A 20,458-nucleotide genomic window follows, 5' to 3' on the forward strand; every position below is an offset into this window, starting at 1 on the left:
GCAAATGCTGCTGTAGTACTTCTAGGATTGCCTTACTCTGCAGTTTAGTTCAGTGTTGTTTTTCAGCTGTTGCGCTGCAGAACGCTGCCTGGCCGCTTTCTCGGGGAGTCTGAGCCGAGCTGCTGTTGTATTGCCACATACAGGTTTTGTTCTGGGGCAGGGGGAGAGGCTTATGCTGTGTTGGGCAAAAGTAGGGCAGCAACAGTGTGCCGTGCTGGAAGGGGTCAAGGATTGCTTTTTATTTTGGCTGTTTTCTCCCTCTTCCCCTGATTGGAGTTGTACCTCGGAGGCTAAAGTTAGTGGTAGTAAACTGCCACATTATTTAAAATGCTGCCACCATAAAATAATGTCTTGTCTTTTCTTTTTGATGATAAACCAGTAGGAATTTGAGTTATCAAAGATTTTGCTATCAAAGATTTTATAAGGCTATAGACAAAACTGCTTTGGGCATCAGGTATCTTAAGTCATGATACTATTATTAAACAGTTGCTGTGATGGCAGCAGGTGAATTGGTGCAGGCTGAATTATTTGTACAGCTTTGCAGGCTGTGGACTGCAAAGAATTTACATCTCTTTGGGATACCCATAGGATGTTCATGGATAAATCATGTATCACCTATTAATGTTGGTGATCCTGGAGCATGAGGGGCAGTGGAGGTGTTAATATTTGTATGCTAACAGGTACTTTGATAACTTCAAGCCTATTTACTGAAGTATACTATTAGCGCTACCTGTCTAACTGGTATGCTAGACTTTGTTCTGTTGTTAAAATGGAAATTCTTACGATATAAGGAGCTCAGTTACGAGTGTTTCCTTTGGAACAAGAGATGACTTGTGCTGGGGGTGTCATTATTTTATTAAGCACATTTGAATTTGGTTTTCTTGCTTGTATTAAAATTTGAAACCAGAACTTTCAAACAGGAAAAGACAAAATGGTTACAAATTATTACATGAATTTCAGAAGGTATCAACTCTCTTTTCATAGACCTCTATTATTTTGAGAGTAATTGTAAAATCTTGATGGCTCTGAAATATGTGGTTGCTGTCAGAGTTAAGTGCTTGTGTTCTGGTGACTGGGAGGTGGGAAAACTGAACAGAATTTTTTAACCCAACAAACATAGTTACTGTGAACTTGTTTGCTTTCCAGTAAATTCAAATGTACTAACCTTCACTGCTGTGATCAAATGAGGAACAAGTATATGTAATGTACTGATTCTTTTTACAACTCCACAATTTTTCTGTCTGAACTTTGTTAAAAGCATAATCACATTTAGTGAACTTGTAAAAAGTTGCAACTGCTTCTAATCAAGTTAAACAAGAAATCAAGTTTTGTTTTTTTTTTTTTTCACATGCTCTTTGTTACAAAACTCATTTTATCTCTGTGCCAAAACAATTTAAAAGGCCTTTGCATGCTTGGGAGCTTTTTAGCTTTGGAACAATGCCTGTAATAGCTGTTCCTTGCTCTGTGATGGACTGACTTGAAGGAAGTTGAAATTTCTTAATCGAAAGCCTCATATTTACAAACTTCATAAAATGCCATTGACTGACACTACCTGCAGTACTTAAAATCCTGAACACACTCAAAAAATCTCAGTGCTGTTTTTAGACAACTGTAGGAAAGCAAAGAGAAGGAAATGGGAAAAAAAAATGGTAGTTGTTAGCATCTGTAACATGACTTTGCAAATTGTGGGAGCAAAATTGTAGTTGGACAGAGATAAGAGTTCATGTCAGGTAGAAAGAATACCTGTCTTCTTAGCTCCTTTTACTCTCTTCCTTCCCTGCCCCTACTAGTTCAGGTAGGATTACATTGCAACCAAAGGGCTCTTAAATTCTAGTAGGAGCCCTTGTCCACTGGGAGTAGACTAAAGAAATAAAAGTATTCTTGAGTGAGATACATCTGACAAATTTTCCTTTTTTCATTTTTATATGGCTTTACTTTCCTTTTGTAAATTAAGCAATTTTGTAAATTAAGCAATTAAGCAAAAAAATGGGAAGTCTTTTTGAAGGAAGACATTAAAATCAGAAATATTTTCAACACTTTATTTTATTTTATCTCCCTCACCCCCTATCTTTTGTGCATTCTGGGTGTTGCTGTTTAATTTATCTATGGTGTGGACTACAAAAGAAATATTTTTATTTTTTCTGGTCATCCGTGTGTATGGCATTAACACAAACTCTAAGAAGAAAGTTGGAGGCAGAGGAAACTACCTGAAGGTTGTGGTTAGAAACTGCCCTATGGTCCTGAGGTGTTGTTCAGTGAGCAGCCTGGTTCTAAATGGGTGACGGGAGCTTGGATAAAAGCAAAGAGTAGGTCTGCACTAAAACTTGCAGTCTTTGGACACTAGCAAGAAAGCTGAATAAATCTTAATGCAGTCTTTTAAGAGAACTGAAACTATTGGGACTAATTCATAATACATTTACTAGCCTTTCTAATTAGGACTTCAGTTTGGGTTATTCTTGCACAACTCATTTCAAATATAAAATAAAAGATGGGGATGGACATGTGGCCTTTCAGAGCAATATAGCTTGCCTTCAAATCATTGCTAGTCATTGTCAGGCTGTACAGGAATTATGCTCCTATCACTTCTAATCCTCAGGTTTTCCTAGGATTTCACCTTGTGGTTTCCATGTTGTTGGGTTTTTAAATACCGAAACTATTTCCTCATCGACTGTGGTGCTGTCCCATCTGATCACATTTTATTCTGAAAACTTTTTGCTCTAAAAGAGATGAAATGTTGTTCCTTATGTCATTTGACTTGACACGTTCAGGGTTTCACCAAAGAGCTGGAACTGAAGTTGAAAAATGTAGCTGACAAGGAAACTTTCACTACAGCAGATTCAGAAAGAATGGATGCCTTGTTAGGCTCAAAAAATCATGTGAACTTGAGCCACTCAAGAGCTTAATTTAGTGGAAGCTTGGCCTGGGAGGCTTAATATAGATAGCTCAGATATCATGTGGAAATTCTAATTTAGACATGTATTGATATAAGAGACGTTGAGCTTATTTTTATTCATTCCTGGCTGGATTGTTTGTTTGTTTCCTTCCCTTAACCCCACTCTTTATTCTCAGGAAATGTAGTGCATTGCCAACTGTTACTACACAGCTACACACAACTGTACAAGGGAAAGTGGAGGAAAATCGGCCCTCTCATACTGGTGCTTGTCCTGGGCTAGCCAGTTTTCAGGGAAGCCTTCCTGCAGTTTAGTCTTCAATAAACTTGTTTGGTACTGCTCCTGGTGACTTTGATAAAGAAGGTGAAACAAGAAGAGACGCATGCCTGTGGTCAGGGTATTGTTCAGCTTGCTGAGAAGCACTGGTGACTTCTGGGCTGGGCTTTTCCTTTTCTGCCCATAAGTGAAGTTCCTGGAGAGGTGAAAGAGAGAGAGAACGTGTGTGGTAGGCAAAATGCTCGTCTCTCCAAGTTGAGAGGAAAGGAGGTAAGTTTAGATGCATGACTCTTTCAACCCCCTCCTTCAATGGAAAGCAAAAGAAACTTGAAATATTTATCTTAAAATGGCAAAGTACAGGTCAGTCAAGTACTCTCCTCTGCCTCTGAAAGATGCAGCTTTGCTGGGTTTTCTACTCTTTCCCCTTTTTCTTTTTCAAGGTAGGCATAAGCACTGGTTTACTTGCGTATTTCCCAATATTGTAGCTATTACATCAACAGCACAGTGATTTTTAACTGGGTCCAGAAAACTCGGTTTCTGGCATGGTCATTAACATAACATCACTAGGAAGGTCACAGTGTAACTGATGTGACTTGCCCTCCAGTGAACGTGTCATGGGAAAAACAAATGGACGAGTGGACTCCCTGAACTTCCCTGGGTGTTTATTGTAGCCACGGAAAAATCTGCTTTGCTAAAATCTACTTTAAGCTTAAGAAGAAAAAAAAAAAGCACTCTAAATCTTTATTTAAAAAGAAATATATATATATGCTTTGAAATATCACTTCAAATCTGCACAGGAATTTATTTGGGGTAAAACTGTACTGGTGGTGTGAAAGCAGCTGGAGATTTTAACTGCACAAGAGAAAATACTTCTGAAACGTGTTCTGAGAGTGGAGTAACTGTTGTTGATATCACTCCCAGGCTTCTTAAAATGCAAGCTCTTAATGCAGTCACAGTTTTGTGACATGTGACTCTGTAGGATAGGATATCTTCACGTTTAAAAACTTTGTAAGTTGATGTTGGATGTTTCACTAATTGCTTTGCTACTGACAAGAAATGGTTGCCTCAAATTTTTGAGAGAGAATCTGTGTGAAGGACAGCATCGATCTGATTCATTTACATTAGGAGTAGGTTTTGTTAAAAGTGCCTTCCTAAATGTAAACCAAATGTTTCATTCCATTAAATTCATGCTGTTAAACAAGGGAAGTCTTTTCCACAGAAAAGAGGATAAGCAACTGGGTAATTTTTTGGTGTTAATGCATTCGTGCATTCCATGCAGCGCAATCAAAGTTCTCCTGTCTCGAGGTTTGATGGAGAAAAGCCCCACGTTGTTTTTTGAGACTCTAGCCTTTAATTGTGCAGCTCAGGACTTTGGGTGATGAGGATCTTGTGCATTTTTCCAGAAGTAATGATCATAGCATGCAATGCAATAACAGAACCCACAGGCATCCACACAAAGGTGACCTGGGCAAGCCTTTTAATCTCTCCCTGTTTTATTACAATTTTATAGTGAGAAAAATAACTTCTGAAGTGTTGAGTGTTGCCATGGCCTACAAAGTATCACGTACTTTATTACATGTTGGTTATAAAGACATCCAGAGAAAGAATTGTGGAGGACTGCTGAATTGCAGACTAATGTATATTTAACTGTACTTCACATTATTGATAGGTTTCTAGCATATTCTGATTTTACAGTTGGTGTTGCTTATAATGCACTTATGCTCATGGAAAAAATACCATTTTCAATACAATTTATTGAGATTGCTTGTGAAGTATCCATTACCTTGGAAAAAATACACACGTTCTGTCTGTGATGGGCAGAGATGTGCATGCAGTGAAGGCTTCCTGGACTCGATAAACTGTTGTTCAGTCTGCCTCTTCAGTCTCTCATGCCACCAGACTAAGCTGTGGGGCTGTTACTAGGTCTGCAGAAATGTTTTCTGCTGATAATTTGCATGTCTTGTTGCTAAAGCTATTTTTAGCAGCCTGGTTAGACGCTTAGAGTCACCGAGGGACAGAGTCCTGGCGGGGAGCTGTAAAAGGGAGCTGCTGCTGGTGTGCAATGGGAAGGGAGAAAAAGGTTCCTTTTATTCCCCCACTGTTAGGTCTATTTTTGACTGTCTTCATATTTCCTGGTAACTTGCAAAGAAACGTCATGTTTCTCAGGTTTGCTAGCTTGAGAAAAAGCATACCTTGCGCTAGGAATAATCTCCATGTCGCTAAGGGAACGTTACACAAGGGGAAGCTTCCTTCGGGACTGTGGTGATGTTCAAAGGCTCAGCTTCTTGAGATCCTTTTCAGTAGTGAATTCAAGAGCTGTTGCTCTTCATCACGCGTTGGTGGAAAGGCTCTGACCTGAGTCATTTAGGATGCAGTGGGAGTGACGGTAGTTTGTGTACTGCATTTGCTTATCCACGAGGCTTTTCTGACTGCACAGTAACTAGGGAAGGGTGATGCAGACAATGTCACCAAAAAGGGAGTTGGTTATAAATTGGAGAACCTTGAATACGATCATGATACCAAGGTACAGGCAGCTTTTTAATTATTAAAATTTAGTATATGAAAAAATAATATAAAAACCTCACGTGCTTCAATTTGATCTATTTTATTCATGGAGCTATTGTACATACAGACAGCTGAGGTAGCAAATTAGCAGAAAGCACAAGAGGGCCCAACAGTAAGCACATTTATGTGCTGCATTGTGAATTTGGAGCAGGAAAGCTGCTGTCTTTCCCTGGTGGCAATATACCTAGTGAGACTGCCCTAAGTATATTGCCATGCTCCCCCCACCTTCCAACTCTTTTTTATTTTAATGTGTGTTTTGATTTAGAACAGAAATAAATTCAAAGGTCACCCGCGGTGTTTCAGCCTTCACATGGCTGAGTGAATGTGCTTTTCTTGGCTATCATGTTAATCTTCGCAAATAAAATTTGCAGGTAGAGAATTCAAAATGGAATTCAAAGCTGCTTGAGACTTCTCTAAATGACATACCTGGGAACATTGCCACATAGCAGAAACTTCTCAGTGATGTGCGTTTCATTGCTGTGGAGACACCAAAGGTAAAGTAAGCTAAGCAGTATCAGTTGCTACAGTGCTTAATAAAACAAGGTTCCGTGAAATCCAGCAGTTGTAGGCATGCCGAAGTAAAAGATCAGCCATCTGTCTTTCTACTGTTTATTGTTAGGCTTTATATGTGCCACCATACTATCTCTTCATACCAGGGATACTGTCATCCACCTGATAGGAAAAGCTTTTTTCTTTCTTTTTTCATTCACCCAAATGAAAATATCTTTTCAAATGTATGTCATCTTGTTTCCACAAGTCAGTCTGGATACGTTCATACTGGAGCGTCATCTTCCTTCATTTCGTCTGGTGTGCCATGCTGAGATTATTGTGGGGGGGCTGACTTCTGTGCTATGTGTGCAGTCTTCAAGATTTTGTTGGGCTTAATCTGGTTGTGCAACTCTGCCCATGCAGGATGTTTAACTCTAGGAAACTTCTGCATATGGCACTTCAACTTTGTCAGGTCAGGTATTTTCTATCCACTGTCATGTAGAACGTGGTGTATTGTGATAAAATTGCAAACTTGCTAAGCTGAAGTTGAGCTTTATTTTTACAGCTATTTGTAATTCATCTGAAGAACGCAGGCCATGATAGTTAAACCCAATGGATATGGTGGTGCCCTGTGTCTTGCAGCTAGAGGAACTGATGATGAATGCAAACCGTGCTATGGTAGCTAAACATTAGATGTTTGGCTTTAAGGCTGATGGCATGTGTGTCTCTCTCTCTCAGCCTGACGGCTGTCCTGGGGAATGTATGAATGATGTGGCTGGTGTCCTGTCTGGTTGCCACTTTCTTTGCACTGCCAGGGAGCACTGTGCAGCTGTAGGGTCTGCAGGTACCTTTAGAGCACGGATAGAGCAGGCTCAGCCTCTCTTCCTCTCTTCATCTGTAGGATTATGCGCTACTGCTGTGCAATACCGTGCATCAAAATTACCAGAACTGAGTTTTAAAATAAATAAAAGTAAAATAAAAAAATAAAGAGCTGAGCAGGATAAATTAATATAGCTTCAGTGACATAGCAGAGATGCATGGCTGCAAAAAAGGAAAGTTCCTATGAAATAAGAATAAATTTATGCAAGGAGAAAGAGGAAAAATTTGTCTGAATCTCGAAACCTTCTGCTAAATATTATACTAAATATTATGCTAGTACTTGATACGTGCACTTTAATAGCAAGAATATATTCTTTTGTGCTACCTGTTTAGGTTTTGTATGTTTTGTTAATTGTGCTGTAACTGGGTACCTCTATATAGAGGCCTTTGAACAGTTAACAAGTGGCTCTGTTCTTTGTGTGCTCAGTACATTCAGGTCTGAACAAGCTAGAGAAAGAATGGGAACCTAAGAAGTGACACTTTTATGCAAAAGTTAGGAGGGGAAAACTTGCAGAAATACCCCAAAATGCAGTACCAGCTGTTAAGTGACCTGTTGTCTGCTACTGAACTTGTTCTGTGTTGTTTTTTTCCTACCTCACTGTAGATTTCCATTGGCTACACTGAAATCGGTGGGAGCTGTAACACACCTTTCTGTTCAGTACCTGCACTGGCGTGCTAGCCCTCATTTGGCCAAAGGGCCCTGCGGGAGACCTTACAGGTGTGCGCTGTATTGTTTCCCTGCGCTTTCACGGTGAGTTCAGGCAAAACTGGTCTCTTATCTGGCCCTTCTGGCACACTTTGCAAGCGATCTTAGCCTAGAAAGTCATGGATCCAAGTCAAGTGGATGACCTTTTCCTCCTGCTTACTAATAAACTCTCTTGTTTTTATTGCACTCGGTGTAGGTAGAGAGGGGCTGAGGAAGAGGGCATTTCAGCAGCGGTTCTTCCTGCAGAGAAGGGGGCAGCAGCATGCCTTGCTCAAACAGCAGAGACCGGGCAGGGTGTGCAGGCAGCTGTGCGGCCTCAGGTGGTGGTGGAGTCTGGACCGAGCAGCAATTTGGGAGCAAGGGCAGGAGGAGCAGCAGAACTGCAGGTCTGTGATGGAAACCTGTGGATCTCTTGTAAGGAAAGAGCTCTGGGAAGGCTCTGGTGCAGCTTGTCACCACCAAGGCATTCAGCCCTGAGGGGCTGTGCTAGACTTACTGCTGCCTCAAAGCTGGCTACTCTTTCTAACTATAGAGAGTGGCTTATTTTGGCATTGATGTGTCAGTTGCTGCTGATGATAGAAGTTTACACAGGAATTATTGCTAGGCCTGAGTCACGGGAAACTGTTGCTGTGCTTCCTGTTCCTCCCATGGAGGCTCCAGTGCAGTGATGAATATCGGTAGGGCATTTTCTTGATGAATTTTTATTTTCTATTTAATAATATAAATGAACTATCTGCACTTGTCGTCCTCCTCCCCCTTCTTTCTGTGGTGAGGGACAGGCATGTGAAAACCGAGCTTCTCTGCAGTGGGCGATCAGACATTGCGAAGATGTAAGAGCCTATAAAAGAGCCCTATAATATTACAAGGCTACAATTTCTGAGTTTTGGCTAATATTCTACTGAGAAGACCAGAAAATGGTTCTTAGTAGTAATGGGACGCTGTGTCTTTGCTGAACCCTCGAGCTGGTACAGACAAACAACAGTGTGCTTCTGGAGGCTTGAGTCTGGATCCAGAACAGCAGGGGAGGTAAGGGTGGTCTAGCGTACCCTGGTCTCTACTTTGCGTGAGGAATAACTGTAATGTTTAATTCCCTGCGTCCTGGAAGGGGAAAAATTGCAGTTTCCACTTTGGAATATGGTTGTTACATTTGCTTGAACTGATTCATGAATGGCTTAATAGACTACTGTGTTCTTCTGATTGAAAGGGTACCCAATAATTTGTTAAACAAAGCAAAAACCGGTAGCTCTATGGGGGAAGTAATGGCTTGGAGATCTCTACTGCTGTTGGGCATGCTTTGTGATGACAATTCAACATTTATTGTGGAAAATTCTATTAGATCCCCAAACCTCAGACAGATACTGTGTAATATGTCAACTTGCTTGTGCTTAAAGCATGACTGTATTTGGATTGAAAGCTTTTCCAGGTGAGTTATAGAAGGAGTTAAATGGAGTGACTTCATTTCAGGGAAGTCAGTGCCTATAGAGGATACAGAAGTACTTTTCTAAAAATACTCTTTTAATGATGAGGTGTGCAACAACTTCCAAGAGAGTTCCTTTTTCCCGGTCTGCCAGGTGAAGTTGCAAGAAGTGCTCCCTGGAGCTTGTTCAGTAGCATGGAGAGTGTCATATTCTTTCCTGCCAGCAAAAGAGATATGGTAAAGCTTTGATGTCTGTTGCTAGAACATACTGGACAGAGAGCCAAAAAAATATTGAGAGCTAAATAGTGAAATTCAGGGTGCTCTGTCTCAAAGCACTTCTAAATATTATTGGCTTCAGCTGTCAAATCTTGGCTTCTTCATTTACCTGTTTTCAATCAGTAGAGAGTTTGTATGCCAAATGAGCAATGTTCACAGGGGATTTACAGCGTAGGTAAAGCGGTCTGTTCCTTTCAGGAAATCCTGTGTTTATATTCAGGATTGTACATGTAGGCCTTACTTTCCATTTTGCTTGTTAATCTAGAAATCTAAATCTTGCACTACTCCCTCGACAGAAGCTTGCTTGTGCACAAGCAGCAAAGAGTGTGAAAGTCTTTGAAACAGGCAATTACTTTGGTTTTAGTGATACTTTCTTATGGTGTTGTAGTTTTAATCATCTTCAAATGTAACTGTGGACATTGAAAGTCTGGGATATGTTCCAGTCTTACATCTGGGTAAATATTATCATTTTATGGAAAAGTAAGTATTGGGAAGGATAATTTTGCTTGTGATAGAGTATGTTCATGAGTCAAGGAAAACGAATCCCAGTTCTGGTTCTGAGGCAGATAAGGCCTTTACCTTCCTTAGACCAGTATCTTCCAAACTCTGCCACATTTAGACCATGAAAATAACATTTTGAAGGAAGACATTTCTAAGCATTGTGCTTGTATTGTGGGATGCTTTCTTTTCAACTGGGAACAAAGCCAATTAGTAATATTTTTGTATGTTTTTCAGTTGAAAGAAGTGTGTGTAAGCTTCAAATGCTATTTTCCCCAAACTTGTAGACCTATATGTTATTCTGTGTACTTCCAGCTTTACCATGTCTGAAGTATTTGACCAGATTTGTCCAGGTCATCTCATTGCATATGCTAGGGTTGCTTTTGATATAGTGAAAAATGAGTTTTCAGAGAAATTTCCATCTACCAGTGGAGCTGTAAAGCACACAAAGGAAAGAATCCTTGACATAGGAATAATGTTTGTCCAAGAGCTATTTCTCCTCACTGAAAGCTGGCTTGCTCGCTCGCCTCAGGCTGTTGGTATACTCAGAATGCTTTCTGACTGGGTGTTAAGATATGAATAAGTCATAAGGCACGCTGATAAGTGGGGAACTCAACTGACTGATTGGTAAGCAGGTCAGCTTGCCTGGTCCACGTACAGCAGTTCGAGTTCTTCCTCCATCATCAGCAGAGCAGTGGCTGGCAGGGGCAGTTTGGCTAACTGCTTTCTTAAGGCCTGTGTCTTGACTCTGGTGTGTAGAGGAAATTCAATGTCCAGAATCATCTGCCCTGCGTTCTGGAGAATATGTATCTACACATAGGTCCCCGAGGATGACTTCAAAAGCACCATGTTTAAGCACTATTGTGATTATTTTCCCAAATCGGTTTCCAGACTCTTGGAAAAACTTGATCCTTCACTGCTGAGTGGGTTAGGGTTTTATTTTTGTGGTCCTTTGGGAAAACCACGACGCTGGATTTCAGCTTCATTACACAATTAAGAATGATGGTTTAGTCTGGAAGGGAAGCAAGACTTCTTAATTCTTAATTTGCATTGTTACCTATTAACTTGTGTAGTTCTCTCATTTAAGGAGTGTAGTGGGGTTTTTTGTTTTTATAAAGACTGAATCACAGTGTTGTATTGCCATGTTCATTTAATTCCCCTGGAATTTTCTAAAAACACCGTTCCAAACTCTCTGCTAGTGCAACTTTGACTTTAATGGCACCAAGCCACAGATAATTGGCCCAGTTTCCTCAAATTCCACAGCCTGTTGTTAAGATAAACATCCCTGGGTTCCCAAGAACACAGATGCATGTATATGGTAATATACCGGGGATACAGAGCGCCCTTTAAACAGGGAATTGTTACTTTGCTATGTCATTTTTGACGTTTGCACACAAGGCCGGTAAGCAGAAGGATGACTCGAGACAACGATTGTGCCAGTTTCTGAACTACATCGTAGGTGTTTGAGGGCAGCTGTCAGGCTTCTCCCTGTTGCTGTACCTCTAACTTGTATGGAGGCCGAGGGAGAGCAGCCCCGCATGGGAATGGTATGTGTTGAGATGCAGCCTCTTTAGTCAGTGGCTCCATGTGACCGAAGCTTGGTAAAAGGCCCAGGGTTGCTGGGTGCTTAGGAATTTGTAGTCGTGTTGTGTCTCTCCCTGACACTGGTACCTAAAGTGGCTTTTGAGGCCTGTGTATCCGCAAGCGCTGGAGGTCTGGCTTTGTCTGCGTTCAAGAGGGCGTCAGCCTGCTGCGTTTCTTCCCAGCCCAGAGCTTTGGAGAGGGGCTGCGATTACAGAGCCTGCGAGAGGGCGGGGTTTGGTTCCCACACGGCCTAAAACACAATATCATATGGCTGAAAGCACTATGCTACATAAAAACAACATGACTACATAAAGACAACAAAAGAAGGTGGATATGAGGCACGGTGGTTTTAACAGCCAGTTAAGAAGCTGTGGAGTAGCTTCTAGGAGCTCTTTGCACATTTAGGGTTGTAAGGCATCCCTGAAGAGCAAGGAGGCTCTCGGGGAGAGTGCCAGCAGCTGGAGCACATGCGGAGGCTCCCTGCCAGGGAGCCTGGGCACCAATGCTGCCAGGTCTTCTTAGCATCCTGTGCAGGGCAGGAATTGGTGGGAGGGCATGTCTTGGTGGTGAGCTTCCTAATACCCGCCTCTGCAATGGCTGCTAGCAGTAGGAAGAAACGTGGGGTGATTATTTTCTTATTTTCTGGAAGAACAGGACATCCTTACTAAACAGATGTTTAGTTTTTCTTTATTTTCTTTGTATATGTTTATTCAACTGGTCCAAAGCAGTAAATCCCAGCCTGAAGGTAGGTGGATCAGGACACAGCAGCCATGGGTTTGTTTATTTATTGTTAGGACTGCTTGCAGGGGATTTGTTGTTTCCTTGTTGGTTCCTCTCAGCCCATTCTCATCCTATCACTGTACTTGTGAGCAGCAGTTTTCGTTCTGTTATGTGATATTTTATGTAAACATTGTCGATATTTTATGTAAATATTTTGGAAAGACTGCTATGGAGATTTGAAACAATGACACTTTTCCAGTCCTGTAAAACAATGTTTTTTTTTTTTTTATTGTGGTGGTGATGGTGGGTTATTGTTTTTTTGTTTATTTTGTTGGTGTTTTTGGCATTTTTAGTTTAAATTATGCCAACTCTACACAGACCCTTAAAAATAATTGTGTAAAGTGAGAAATTCAGAAAATCCTTGTTCAATAGGAGAAAAACAATAGTAATGCAAAACAAGATTTAAATCCACTCCCCTCCAGTTTTAAATCATGATAAATATCTGGTTTGAGTCAGTCTGTTCTTTGTTTAGTGTTACTTGGCCAAATCTCTTGGCCCTGCTTTGTTAGCAGGTAGGTTTAATTGTATCTTTGTTTAAATAGAAATAGTGGTGGGGGAACCAGTGTTATAGCATGGTCTTTCAGCTGCTGTCACTGTTTTCACCTGCGTTTCTATGTTGTCCTGAGGAAGAAGGTACAGCTCAGCTGGCTGATCATTGCTTTGGCTTGGAATGGTAACATATTTTAATAACTTTACATACTGCGTGGTGTCTTAGGCCCAGTCATTGTTCAGTAGGGTTGTTGGGTTTCTGTTTGTTTTTCTTTCTCCCTTACTAGTAACTAGTTGGTGTGTGCTTATGTGTTTGTGCTTCTCTTCTGTGTTCCACTTCTGGTCGAGTGCTCTTGCTCGTCCTTACTGTGGGTAGGAAATGAGCCCATGTTTTGAGAGCACAGGCAGTGTTATCACCTCTTCTGCTGAATTTTGAAGAAGTTGTGGTCATCCCACAGCTTCTCCCAGCTAGCAGAAAAGCTGCACTGAACACATACCCAGCTTCTGAAGGTCTTTGAGGCTTGTGGAGCAGTAGAGAGTATAACTGAGGAGGATAACTGGGGATAAACTGGGGAGGTTTAAGCTCTTGTGGTGTATCAACACCACTTCTCAGGTTTCTGTTGACATTGTTCCCATCCATAATGTTTGAAGACCTGGTTTGCTGCTGGTGTAATAGTTTCCACCATACCTGAACTGTCTGACAGGTCCTTGACATGTCCTTTTTTTTTTTTTTTTTTCCAGTGGTATTAAGAGGCATGCTGTTAGGCAGATCATGTGTTAATGTACTGAAGCTGATGTTCATGTAGTTTAGCTCGGGTATTGGTTGTGTATGAGGCAGGACTTTATACATGCTAAATACAGTGGCAACCTAATCGCACATGATTGTGTTGTTTTGTGTGTGTGTTTGAAGTCATTAGATCATTTCTTTTAGTTCAGGGAGTGTTGGACCATGCCCCTTGATGTGTGCCCATCTTGAGTCGCTCCACCTCTGTGAGCAGCTCGCATACGGCGCTCACCCTGGTGGTGGTGGTGGCTCAAACAGCTTTCCCTGTCTGAGCCAGGTACAGCACGTCTAGCTGAGGCCTCCAAGCCAGCAGCATGGGGCATTGCAGGAAAGGGGATGCGCTTTTTTTTCTATCTGTTTCCAGTTTATTTGTTCACTAGTTGGAGTGGGAAGAGGGAGGGCAAGTTTGGTGGCCTGCATTACATTAGAAGGCAAGGGAGCTGTACAAAGCTCCCTGTGTAATGCAAGTCTTACACAAGGAAGAACTATTTATAGAGCCCTCCACCGTTGCATCAAGGAACTTCAGAGAAAGGGCAGTGTGACAGAAGGCTGGATGAGCACACGCTTGGGCACTCACAGCTGTGAAGGTCAAAGTGAGGGTTTGTCCTGCAGCGTGCTCCCGCTTTGCCTTGCCCTCAGGGGAAGAGACTGATGGGCTCCTGCTGAAGGGCCAGACCTAGTGGTGAGAAACTTTTGGTTTGTGGGCAACAGTGGTGCCTTTTGTTGTTGCTGTTGTTGTTTGGTTTTGCCTTTATGGAGGTTTTTATTTGTGGTGTTTTGACTGGTGTTACTTTTTGAGAACGATGCCTCAGTCTTGATTGATGACTTACTCGTCAAAGGAGGCCAAACAAGGTCGCAACAGCAGATTTGGACACAGAGGTTAAGGTTTTAGGCATTACATGTTTATATTATCACTTAATCAGCTTTTTGGTTATTGCTGTTGATATTCTGGCTTTTGCTGTAATGGTGACTTTTTAAATTCTAAATGACATTGCCATGCCACTGGCTGATAATCAGGTATTCTCCTTTTGGATGCCTTCACATGCTTAATACTTGCTGGTTATGACACTTTCATAAAAAGTGATTCTAGAAGGCCTTCAAATCTTCGGCTTGGAAACCTTCTTTAATGGTTTCACATGCAGGAGAGTCTATCCTTGGGAAGGCACACCCCTGAGAAGGTCCTTCACAGCAGTGCAAGTGACATAACCACGTGGTGGTGATACTTGCCTAAAAAATATTGAATTTGGCTAAACCAAAAGATTCCCAACACCTCTCTGAGGAGAGAGGGGAGGAAAAAAAAAAAAAGAAAAGAAAAGCCTGGGATATAGTTTAAAAGTAATACAAAACTTGAGTAAAATGGTCTGTGTGATGTTGGGGTAGCAGCAGGCTGCCTGAGTCACTGGACGCAAAAACCCTGTTAAGAGAGAGGCAGTATTGTCTTCAGGGTAATCTAGGAAAGATGTTTAATTAAAAGGTTCTTGAATGGCTTTAAAACTTTGGATAAGGTTGTAGTTTAAAGTTGTCCAAGATGCTTGTTCCATGAATTTGCTGTAAAAAAATAAAAATAAATAATTGATCTATTCTAATATCAGAAATGCAGTACTTGTTTTTATATAAGGTGTTGGATGGTAAATAAATTATCACTTTGTGTCACTCTTATATAACACTTTAACTGTTTACGTCCCTCTCTCTAGCTAGGTTTAACTGAGCAGTCAGCATTCTGCTTATTTAAAAGCTAGCTTTTGAGTGGAAAATAAACCCTTATTATACAGGAGGGTATATAATGAAACACAAGACTAAAACTACTCAAAATTATTTGGGATCAAATTCAGTCTTCACCTTAAAGTGAGTCCATATGTATCTTAAAGCCAGACCTATTGCAAATGGTGGTTTCTTTCTGGTCTGACAAAGCGTATTGAAATTGGTGTAAACGTTTTGACTGACACTTGAGCCCATCTGCTCACTTAGTGAAAAAAATCTTTTTTAATAATAATAAAAAAACAAACAAAAAAACACCTTTTGTAGATGTAAGATGTGAATTTCAAAGAAATGAGCATGTTGCATGCTGGAATCAAGTCTTACTAAGTTGCTTTGGTCAATTCAGTGATTATTTTCCAAAATGCAGACCGAGGACTCTAATCTGAATTCCTGGGGGATAGGACAGCATGTTAATCTGTTTCACAGACTGGGCATATAAAAACTGGCTTTGGTTCACTCCAGTGTCTAGGTGGGGTATTTGCATCCGAAGCAAGTTTTTCATGTAAATAAGAAGCCTGATAGTTGTTCATAAAGAACGTAGTAAAACTTAGCAGACTTGGTAAAACAGTTGTTTAGTGAATTTACAAAGTGTTGTACAACATAGGGAAGAACCTTTCTGGTGGGACTTTTGCAAGAACATAAAAGGGAGACATTTGCACATCCTGAAACCCTCTGAAGTATTTAACCATCAGATTTAATAAATGAAAATGCCGGGAGCTACAGAGCTCTGATCCTGTAGATGCTGAGGGTGGAAAACTCCCTCAATCCCTTGGTACCCAGAGGCTCTGTCTAAATTAACAAATACTTTGGTCAGTGGGGACGGGTGAGTAGATCAAAGTTGTTGGCACTGAAGTTTCCCAGATCTGCATTGTTGATTTGGGTGGATTAGTTCAGATTAGATTTAGCTTGGCACCACATGCTGAATGTCCCCACTACCTGTGCAGTTTGAAGCTTTCTGAAGGAGAGAAATGGTGTAGGTATGTGTCAGATGACCTTGCGGTGATGTAGCCCATATGGTTATTTGAAGTCTCACCGTGTCTCTGCTCAGCAGCAGGCTGCATTTGAAGCACACCCTGTAGCAGAGGGCTCAGGTTCTTTCCCTCAAAAGGGAGTTGTGCACCAAAAGCAGACCAGAGTTGTTCCAAGAAACCAGCTAGCCCCACAGTAAATGGGTTTGCTGCAAAACCGTGCTGCTGACCCAGCTGACGTAGGTAAAGCATGAGAGCCTGCACAGCACAAGGATGACCTGCTGGGAGAGGAGGACTTTAGTCAGAAGGACTAGAAAGAGACTTTTCCCCTTTTTTAAGAAAGCATTCCTTTAAATTTGCAGCTGTTTGATTGAGCTGCCATTTTACACTAGTGATTAAAAGGATTATCTGATGCATAAAATTTGATCTAGATAAACTTTGAACAATGCTTAGTTATCTGATAACCACCCCAGGGGGCAGCCAGTGGCTCTTGGGCAGCATGTTATTTGTAGGAGCTCCTGCCCTTTGGCGAGTACAGCAGGGCGCTGTTACTGCTGTCTGAGTTGGTAATGAGCCTAATGGGGCCATGTTACAAGTACTGTATAGTTGGCACTGCTGGCCTCTTTGTAGGCCCTCAGTGAGTTACTTGGTCTCTTTTATAGCTTTTAGGGGAGGAAGGAGGACCACGTTAACTTATTTGTGTCATTAGATTCAGAGTTGGCTTGTGTTTAATCCTGGCTACAGGAATACTTAATGCCAAATGACTCTGGAATGGCAAATAGCTTATTTCATTTGTATCTGTAGGAAATATACAGTGTACAAAACTCAACCACCTCCCCATAAAACACTCCGCAAATGAACAAAGAACTTTTTTTCTAACGGCCAGAACCCAGAAATTGCTGACTGGTGTGGAGAATTGGTTTTTAATTTACCTCAGAACCTCCAAAGCTTAGCTTTTCTCTGATGTACGCTAGTAGTTAAAGCTGGATAGCTTCTTTTATTTTTATTTATTTTTTTAATGTGGAGTGCAGTGCTGGCTAACCCCAGCTGAGTTTGGGTTTGGTTTCCGTAATCTACACTGCCATAGGTACACTGGAGTCAGAGTACCATGTGTACTTTTTGGTTAAGTTTTCATTGCCATGCCATCATAGCCAACCTATTGTGTGGAGATGTACTATTAGCTGACGGTGGCATTTGGTATAATAGAATTCAAGCTTTTCATACAGCTAGCCATGTGGATCTGAAGCATTTATTGGGTTAAGCCAATATCTGGGTATAGAGGAGGTTTGCAGGAACAAGTCTTCATGCTCTTTTAAAGTGCAAGTTTTGAATGTGCCCTTAACAAACGGCTTGCAAATCAGATTATTTGCAGAGTAAAATGACCTGGTTGAAAATATTTCAGTGATAAACTTCACAGAATTAGGGTCTTTCTGCAAACAGGTTTACAGTGAAGAAATAAGTTCAAACATCTCAGATTAAATATTTCTTAAGACCCAGCTCTGTTTGTTGACCCCAAACAGTCATTGTACTTAGACTGGCAGGAATGGTGCAATGCAGCTGCTAAAAGCTGAATTACATCCTACTAGGTAGAGTAGAAAAGTTGTTTAAATCCTGTTTGTACACACAAATGCTGTTTGCTGCTGTCGACATACAAGTGGAAAGAGTTAAATGCAGGATATTTTCAATGAGAAAACTCATAATTTGGCTAGTAAATTGTGTATTGGTTTGGCTCTTAAAAGGAGCAAATAGGAAAAAATGCAATAACAATTTTATGGTCTTCTAGTTATGATCACTGTATATGCTGGTGAGACAGATTAAAAATATTAATTTTTCATATTTCATGGGTTTAGTAGCTTCAATGCCAGTTTCCCTTCATGGCTGAATCTGGTAAATACTGCTCGGCTGTAGGTTTGTTTTTTTTTTTCCATCAAGAAAATTTAGGTGAAACTTTAAAGGTGAGGGGAAGTGTGTGCCCTGGCCCAGGGCCTAAGATTTGCCCTGCAAGAGAGGCCGTGCAAACAGTGCCTCTATGGATTTTATAGATCCAGTCCAAACAACAAGGCAAATCTCTTTCAACACAAGCTTCGAAGGCAACCTGCAATGTTACGGTCTGGCCAAAGGTGGGTTTGGTCAGGAGAGTGTGGGAGATAATGTGGTAAATGAGTGGGGATGATCCGGTGTGTCAGACGCTGAATGGCTGTGTGTGTCCAGAAGAGTTTCAAGTGAGTTTTGAGAATGTGAGATCTTGCAGACTTCTTGTAGACAAATTACACTGCAGTTTATCAGTGTTGTTCCATTTGGTAGTGTTTTTGATGTTATTAGCTTCCTGCAGTTGCCAAGGCAGGGCTTGGTGAGGAGGGGAGAAAAGGGCAAGACGTGTGCGAAGACTCCTGGTAATATTTTGTTAGCTACTCCCAGCCATGTCCTTGCTCACAACAACAGACTTATCTAACAGTTTCCCAAAACAAATGTGAATCGCAGGTGTGTGGTAGCAGCTATGACAAAATGGAGCCCTTTTAATCATTCAGGCCCTGCACGTCCCCTATGTTTTCTCCCTTACAGCTTAAACTGGTGGGAAAATGAAGCTTTGCATTTTAATTCCAGCTTCATTGAAACAACTAATTTCTAATATCAGTAATCTCTCTTCTTATTCCTAAGGAGCTACTTGAAAGGGGACCGTTTTAACAATAATTAATACAAGTGACCCCATTGTTCTTCCCAGTCTGTCCTCTGACAGTGCAGGAATAATGGATGCTCTGCAGGGTAACCAGAAGACTTTGTTAAAGCACTTGAGTAAAACTTTCTCTTCCTGCAGCAGCCGCAGGAGAGCACCATTTGTATGAGTGTGTGTGATCATAAACTTATCATATGATTTAATCTTTTCCTGTAGCTATTATGATTATTAAAAAATACAGGTTTTGAGCCTCTGAGTTTGAGAACTATTTTCAGGTTATGCAATGCTATGCAGAAATACAAATGCATGTAATTGAGGAAAATGTAATGAAATGTCACTTTGTGCATAAGGTTTATTTTTTCCAGAGTTAATTAATATTGCCTATGCTTTTTCCAGTTGTGGTATTCTGATTTCAGTGCGGATGAGTCATCATTAAGACCCTTTGAAGGCGGGAAGAATTTTGTTTTGTTCTTAAGTCTGCAGTGAAAGGAGGGGGGAAAAATTCTGAGAAAAGGTGGTATGAAAGTTGGTACAGTGATGTTACTTTATTGCAAGATTTCCCTGTGATTTACCCACAGAAGTGGGAATGCATAATCTGTAAGGAATGCATAATCTGTAGCTTGTCAGTTTATAGATGCTTCAGTCTTTCAGTGAGTTTCTAGAAATAGTCATAAATGCCTTGGTGAAGCAATAACATTGCTTACTGGAAATTCCAGAAAATAAGATGCCAGACTCCACAGCATAACTTGAACAGCAAGATAAAATTATCTGCATATGTTCCTAGAGATGAAAGAATCCTTCATAGGATTCTCCAGACAGCTGTTTTATTTCTGCTTCTCAGTGAAGCACCGAACAAAGCATCTTATGTTGCTGCACGTTCGTATTGGGTTGCATCTGTACCTTTTGCTTGCAGACCAGTGCATTTGTGTCACATTGCTGGCTCGCTCTCTGCTTTTCCAGTGCAGTCTAGGTGTTCTTGTGTAGCCTGTTCTTGAAGATGCTACTTCTGCCTTGCAACTACGACATAAATAAAGTCATCTTTTCCTGCCCTGCAAGTCCTTTCCCAAGCCTGGTTTTCTGCAATCCCACGATGGCAGCCTCTTTTCCTAGCAGTAATGCATATTTGCATCTTTTCTTATGCTGCTCATAGCCAAAAGCAGTATCATACTATGGATTACTGCGGTACCATTAGCCTCTTGCACAAAAGGTTTGGTGAAGTGAGCCTTGTGTAAAGGTAAAGCAATGAAGGGCTAGGCTGTGCAGGGTGGCCCAGTGGAGAGGATGAGCCTTGCAGGTTGATTAGTATAAGATCCCAATCATTTCTGTATTGTTGGGTATCAACCAATTTCAAATGATGATGTTCCTAAAGTTCTTGATGTTCCAGTGATGTCTGCATAGTGTGGCTCCCATACCAAGCTGCCCTG

The 20,458-nt window shown here is 41.1% G+C and overlaps 1 protein-coding gene across 22 annotated transcripts in view; it reads left to right on the forward strand.

The window, feature by feature from the left end:
• Positions 1–20,458, forward strand: part of TRAK1 (trafficking kinesin protein 1) — a 137,582-nt gene that overhangs the window by 31,539 nt on the left and 85,585 nt on the right. Inside the window, exon 1 of one of the 22 annotated variants that reach the window (XM_040546338.1) lies at positions 7,710–7,851. The exons of 16 other annotated variants lie outside the window; for them this stretch is intronic. The gene's annotated coding sequence lies outside the window, so the exon portion shown is untranslated. Of the gene's footprint in view, positions 1–7,709; positions 7,852–8,438; positions 8,484–8,625; positions 8,833–11,523; positions 11,545–14,295; positions 14,317–20,458 lie in introns of those variants that run through there. 5 more of the 22 variants (XM_040546344.1, XM_040546343.1, XM_040546349.1 and 2 more) reach the window with 5 other exon arrangements.

This window comes from Cygnus olor, chromosome 2 (genome assembly GCF_009769625.2).
Source record: "Cygnus olor isolate bCygOlo1 chromosome 2, bCygOlo1.pri.v2, whole genome shotgun sequence".
NCBI classification, from domain to species: Eukaryota; Metazoa; Chordata; class Aves; order Anseriformes; family Anatidae; genus Cygnus; species Cygnus olor.